Source organism: Myxine glutinosa, chromosome 9 (assembly GCF_964187855.1).
Source record: "Myxine glutinosa chromosome 9, kmMyxGlut1.1, whole genome shotgun sequence".
In the NCBI taxonomy this organism is placed as follows: Eukaryota; Metazoa; Chordata; class Myxini; order Myxiniformes; family Myxinidae; genus Myxine; species Myxine glutinosa.
The window spans coordinates 67867989-67875736 of NC_136269.1; positions in this window are offsets into that span (position 1 = coordinate 67867989).

Consider the following 7748-nt stretch of genomic DNA (forward strand, 5'->3'; position numbering starts at 1 on the left):
CAAAAGAGACAATTGAGCGAGGGGTAAGGTCACAAGGGTACACATCAATAAGGCAATGCAAGGCGAAATGCGTACGGAGGGCGAAGTGAGAAAGCTCGTCCCTACCGTACGTCACCCCCCTGTCACCTACACTACCCTTGCCCTTACCCCATATGTACAAAAATCTACCCATTTACAAATTCGTCACTACTGTCACGTCTTCCCCATCTTTCCCCTATACCAAATTCGTCTCCACAATCCCTCTACTTCAAGATTTGCCATCACCAAATTCATCATCAATCCTCATAAGGAGGAAGAGATGGAACATCAAAGCACAATGTCACACCCACGTCATGATGCGTCTCACAATCCAAACATTTGCACAGTAAAAAATAATCAAAACATGGCATGGTGTGGAGTTCCTGTCACCTCAGGTGAGTGGATGCAGATGGTGCGAGGAGATCCTTCTTCCTAACTATCCTCTAAAGGACTTTAATACACTTTACACTACCCGGGGTCTCTTCCTGCCAATCCATTGGCCAACTTACACTATGGGTTCTAAAAACCAATTCCCATTGACCAAACTGTGGTGCTTCTCAATTTGGGGTCTCACTCCCCCGATTCATCTCCCGGTGCCCTCGCACAATTTCTGGGCTGCGACGTGTAGCTCTCCCAGCAGGTCTACCCACCTGCACACCTCCACCACTGCAGTTGCCACCCGAGCTTACCTAGCTCCTCACCCTAACCTAACTAACTGGGGAAAGCCCCTCCTGGCTCTGTCACCCCACTCGGTGCCCTCTGGCACTGGGCTACCCGGGTCCGTCCTCCGGATCCTCGGGCCCCATCCACAACAACTACCGGCTCCCAGAGCCCACCTGCGGCCTCACCTGGCCGACATCCTCACAGTGGTGGAGTGCCCAAACCAACTACACACACTAACAGGGTACACGCCCAGCCATTTCCACAACACTAATGCACCCATCCAAAGACCATTCTTTCACCCGCACCACAGATGCCAATATCCAACCACAATTTACCTGTACCCTCTACCTAACACTTACACTACCCGCCCCGGGTATCCGTGATGGGGGTCCACTCTTCCCCCATTCACACCTTCGCACCATCCACTCCACTCCACAATTTCCACCATACTCACTCCACGACCATCCATTCCAATACTCCATACCATTTATTCCATACACCTGTCCTCCATTCACCTGTCGTTGCACACCTGTGCAATCATACCTGGTGCCACCTGCACCCTCCTTTCTTCCTGGACCATTTGGTCAGCACAACACGCAATCACCACTACTCCCTCATACACTGCTCCATTCACCTGTTCAGTTGCACACCTGTGCAATCACACCTGTTCAATCCTCAAACACACGGCATCATCTCATCTAACTACTCCCCTCTGAAACTTGCGCTTCCCAGTCGTCCCTTTAAACTATTGCGCTCCCACGTCATTATCATCCATACTAATCTACCTGCGTCCCCACTACAGGTATCAGTCACTAACTAACCTTAACGTTACCTAATGTCATCTTCGCTAGATCCCTACACACAATATAACCTAACCCACCCGGGCTAGTTTTCACTGCCACCAACCCCATAAACTATAGCGCATTTGCCCCCCCTGTGAGGGATGACAGAGTTGCCATCCCACCACATGGGGGGCGTTCCCACTATCATTTTTGCTCGTCCAAATTCCAACCAATTCAAAAATTTTCCATTTACTGCCAATTCTACCCACTATTATAAATTTCGTATCAAATCACTACCATCATCATCACAGTCCGCTATATCCTAGCCTCGGTGCGTCGTGACATCATTAAACTCGGTTCGTAAAGCCGAGCAATGAATTCGGGTGGTTTGGTCGCCTGCAGGTTGAATCCGTCCGGCTTTCGGTTCAAGGGAGGTGGTTTGGTTGGGCCGAGATTCCACGCACCATCTCGGCACGGCACCTTGCGGTCCCGGGCCCGATGGCTCAATCTCCCCCGGTCGGAACCCCGTCCCCTCGAGGGGGCACCGTTCCGCTTCCTCCCACTCGCCCTTGAACCGGACCGGTCGCCTCGCCCGCCAAGGCCCGGACTCGACCGTGCGGGGCGGGGCCAAGCCCGAATCGGCAACGTCGCTTCGAAGAGAAGCGACGCAGCATCGACCCGCGCCGGGCCTCGCACCCAACAAAGCACCCCTCGCACCGAGTGCTCGCATCGGCTATCCGTCGCCCTAACCGCTAACCCGGTTACCGTTGATGCTTTACTTGCATGCTCACACGCATACGCTACCCCTTTCACCCTCACAAAACCTGGCGTTCCAACGCCGTCCGTACATTCCACCAACGCTCTCCCTGTTACACACCACACCTCTCGTGCACACTCTTGCGCACACCTCTCCTCCGTTACGTCCTCCGTAACACTCACCATGGGCGTGCACTCTGGCATCCACCCACTAACGCGCTCACATGGGCTCTCCCACACCCGCGCTACCACCAATTCAGGTGTGCTTTCTCGCACACGTTCCACCACCACCTTACTCTCCGTGTCACACTTCATACACCCCGACGTGCATTCTCGCTTGCACTCGGTTTCACACTCGCGCTCCGATGTGCCCTCTCGCACCTGCGCCATCACCAACTCACTATTCGTGTCACACTCCGTACACCCCGACGTGCATTCTCGCTCGCACTCGGTTTCACTCCCACACTTTATAACACACCCACTCGCCAACGCACACTTTTTCCTCCCACGCGTGCCATTTCCACTCACACGGGACCCTTCACCAACGCCCGGATGCTTCCTCGATCCCAAGCGCGCGAAAATTCTTTTGTCGCTAAACATCCTCCTGCAAAATCTACCCGCACAATATACAGCACGACTCACCTGGGGGATCCTTTTCTCCACGCGAACCTGCAAACTTCCATTCGGGTTAAGCACAGCATCGTGATGTGAGCAGGGACTTTGTACATAATCCATTTCTCCCTGCAATTCCCGGGCTACCTCCGTCATCTCTTCAATTTTAATTCCCAGCACTGCTTTTTCTTTATTCACCTCGACGACCGTTGGCTTTAATAAAACACCCTCCTCTACCTCAGCGGTCGCCGGCTTTTCCAAACCCCGTGTCGCGATTTCTACCCCCGTCATTGTACCTGTGCTTTTCTCAACTTCGTTCAACCGGCGCTTTTCTACCCGCGTTACTTCCTCGTGCACCCCTGGGACCCTTTCGCCCAACTTGCGGTCTCTGTCCCTCTGCTCCCGTGCCTCTCTATCGGCCCTCATTCCGTTCGTTGTTGCTTCAATTTGGTTTCCCAATTTGTTTAACAATCGCTCACTGTCAGCCCTCATTCTGTTTTCCATTCGTTCCATAATGTCGTTTTCTCTCTGCATTTCCACCATGAATTGGGCCATGAAGGCTTGCATTTGGGCCACCGTTGGTAGTACAAAGGGTGCGGCCGCAGCTGCCCCAACCTCGTGCGCGAGAGCGCCATTTTGTGCGTCTGAAACCTCCGCAACCACATTGCCATTTTTCTCCTCCTCCCTTTCCTCCACATACATTTCCCCGAGGTCCTGGGTCGATTCCACCCTGTCTATCTCTCCCACCGACATCCGATCGCCTTGATTGTCCATGGCGCGATCTCAAAATTCGGGTTTTATAAAACAAAATAAATTTCGGCAGCTTGTAATTTTGAGCGCGTTAAGCGCGCTTCGGGTCCGATCTCACTCCTCGACACCAATTGTTACGGCCAATAGTACAATTGGTGTCCAAAATTTGGGCTAAATAAATTTAGTCCCAGGTTCGAATCCCAACTCCTGACTACCAATTGTTACAGACGCGGTTTAGATGTTATGATGGGCCGAGCGGATGGTCCAACCGCGTCCGAACAGTTACTCCCCGATTAGAACCCGATTCCACCCGACGTTGACCAGATCGCACCGCAGATATTCAATCGGGAAACCTCTAAAGCGACCGAAAGAGAATGAAAAGAGAAGAAGACAGAGTACGGAGGAAGAACAGATTTATTATACACACACAAGCAAAAAAGAAAGAGCGACCAAAATTATTTACAGCAATGGATGGAAGAAGCAGTCACACAGTGCATCGTTAGCTTAAACTATTCATTTTACTTAACCCCAAGACAACGAGTAGGACAGACGACGTTCACACTTACACGGGGGATATTGCAGGCAGGTAGGGCTTGAGGTGGATTGCTGGAGAGGGAGGCAGGGTCGGAGGCAGCAGCTCTCAATTCCTCGCGGTTTTGGCGGGAAAACCCTCCGTCGCGTATCCGCTGCCGATGCTGTAGACGTCACGCGCTGGCTCGGTCACACCTGCTCCTGTCCTTCTGGTGGAGCCGTCTCCCTCCTTTCAGCGCGTCTCTCCAAAGCTGGTTTCCTCGCCGAGTACCTCTCCTCTTTGGCTTGGAGCGTCTCGCATATCACCGCTCACAGCTCAGCTCGTATGTCACCTCTTCGCTCATCTGATCTCCCAGGTCATCTGGTGAAGCCGTCCCTCCCAGTCCCTTTTATCACCCCGGGCGGAATCAAGCCGCCGGCTGTGAGGGCACGCCTACCGGGTCGCTAACCGCGGTGCTGGTTGGCCAAGTGGGGTTGGCTCACTCCTCCCCTCTATGACGAGGTGGAGACACGCCTTTCTTCTCTGAGATTAGCACATGGGCAATGGCGGTTTGCGGGATTGAACACCACTCGCACCCCTTTTGAAAGGAACTTTGGAGAGCGGAGATGTGTGGGGAAATTGAAAGGGCCTACGCTTATTTTGTTTGATACAATGCAAAGTCAATCTAGTGGGAAACACATATTTAGCCTACATAGAATAAGGAAATACACTATTTAAAAAGATATATCATGGCCTACGTGTAAGTTTCATGGAATTAACTAGGAGGACGGCTGCGACCATTATTTACATTACGAGGGTGTTACACATAACAAAACCATACTTTTCACATTCGTTACACTTCCTCCAAAATTGTTACACTTCTCAAAAACCGTTACACTTCTCAAAATTCGTTACACTTCTCAAAACCGTTACAATATATACGTATATATATACATATATATATATATATATATATATATATATATATTTATATATATATATATATATATATATATATATATTGTTGCGGATATGAGGATTGTATTTTTTTTATTGTGTTGTATTGTGGTAAATTGCTGTGTAACATTGTTTGATTCTGGCCCCTCCTGCCTCCAGTGTTGTGTAAAGGTTAAAAGGGCGTCCCGGTAGTTAATTCCATAAAGCATCCATTGAAGGACACTATAATACCCTTGTTCAGTAGTTTATATCCTTATTATGTGTTTTAGGGTAAGGCCTTGTCTTCCATTAGAATGACACTCCATTGCACCAAGTGAAAAAGATAGATTCCCTTCATCCTTCATTCCCATTCCCAAAACCTCCATTTCCCCTTTCGTCAATTGCCATTCGCATTGCCAACTACAATTGCCGCCATTGAACATGTGCTTGGGTTGGGGAAGAAAGGTGTGCCCGCCCGTCGTCATCAAGGGCGGAGCCAGAGGGTCGCGCGACCAACCAGGGCCGAGGTGAGCACACCGATGGGCGTGTCCTGGAGGCCGGCGGCTTAATCGCCGGAGGCGCTATAAAGGTGCGCGCGCAAGAGTGACCAGGGCTGAGCTGCGTGGTGAGGTGCAAAGAAAAGACCTGGGTCGACAGAGGAGAGCTGAGTAAAAGGGTCCAAGAGAGAGCTGGGTTGTGAGGTCCAAGAGAGAGAAGGGAGATCATCCAGCAGCGATTCTTGTCCAAAGAGAAAAGATCATCCAGCAACGATTCTTGTTCAAAGGAGATCATCTAGGGAAGCACAAAGCCTGCTATTCGTCGCCTTGCTCGCCAGCAGCAGCGTCCACAGCAGCAACAACACTCGACAGCCGCTTGGGGCCTGGACGGCAGTTTGGAGCAGGGCCGCGAAGGGACGGCGGCTGCCCAACGTGCCGATCATGCTGCAGGACCCGTTGGACCTCCCTCTCACTCAAAACATCCACCTGCCATTCCTATCATCATTCCCCGTGTGAGTCGTCTTCTTTTGTTCTGTCCTGGGTATTAATTAAGTCTGTTTAGATAAGCTAGCGATTTTCACTGTGTCTCTAAAAAGCTTCTGTATATTATTTTCTTATCTTTCCTTCTCCTTGGTTATTTTGAGCCTGTACATAGTAAAAAAAATTAGTAGTATTTTCAAACCTTTTTGCCTTCGTCTTCTTATTCCTTTTCTTCACATCCGTCGTCTTTGTCTTTTCCCTCATTGAATAGCGGTGGCGCGATACGGCCAACGTCGGGTGAATCGGGTGAATCGGGGAAACTGTTAGGCCGCGGTGCCTCCGCTCTGCAAACAACATCCTTAACCACGGACCGTAACAATATATATATATATATATATATATATATATATATATATATATATATATATATATATATATATATATTGTTGCGGAAATGAGGATTGTATGTTTTTTTTGTGTGCTTTATTATTATTATTGTCTATTCTGCGCCTCCTGCCTCCAGAGTTGTGTAAAGGTAAAAAGGGCGTCCCGGTAGTTAATTCCATGAAACACCACATTGAAGGACACGATAAAACCCTTGTTCAGTAGCTTATATCTTATTATGTGTTTTAGAGTAAGGCCTTGTCTTCCATTAGAATGACACTCCATTGCACCGGGTGAAAGAGATAGATTCCCTTCATTCCCATTCCCAAAACCTCCATTTCCCCTTTCGTCATTGCCAAGCCTCGATTGCCAATTACATCCCCTCCAAAGCTGCCATTGACTACGAGGCAGGTTTGGGGAAGAAAGGCGGGTCCCCACCTCGTCAGAGAGGGGAGGAGTGAGTCAGCCCCACTCAACCAACCACGAACAAGGGGTTGGACTTGGAGAGGGTGTGGAAAGGAACAGCAAGGAGGTTCGCAAAGGTTGAGGGGCGGGGCCTATATAACCCGCAGCGGGACGTTCCCTGAAAAGAGAAGTGAGAGGCAGGGAATACGAGCTGAGCTGCGTGGAGAGGTACACGACAAAGAAAGGGTCCAAGAGAGAGCTGGGTTGGGAGGTCCAAGAGAGAGAAAGAAGATACACCAGAGATACGGCAGATGAGTCCAGCCCCGTTTCAACCAGCCGCGTGAAGCCCTGACGGGGCAGCGAGTGACCCTGCCGGCGTGCGCTGTAAAGCCGAATACAAGGAGCTGCCGGTGTGCACTGTAAAGCCGAATACAAGGAGCTGCCGGCTCCCCGCTTCCCGCCCGGAGTGGACCCACTCGCTGTGCCCTGTGATCCCACCTGCTCATCCCTCCAAAAGATTCCTACCCTTCCATCCATTTGCGTATGTGAGTTTGTTTTGTTCGTGCTGTCCTGGGTAGTAAACTAAGTCTGTATAAGCTGGTAATTTTCACTGTGTCACCTGCGTTTTCATGTCACCTGTAAATAATCGTGACTGCTCTTTTTGCTTATGTGTGTGTAAATAATAAACCCCGTTACTCTTCTGTACGTCTTCTTCTTCTTCCTCTTTGCATTCGTCGTCTTAGTCTTTTCCACATTGAATATCTGTGGCGCGATACGGCCAACGTTTGGGTGAATCGGGTTTAGTCGGGGAACAACTGTTCGGCCGCGGTGCCTTCACTAGGCACACAACATCCTTATCCGCGGACCGTAACAATATATATATATATATATATATATATATATATATATATATATATATATCGATTGACGACAGATACAGAGATAGATAGTGAG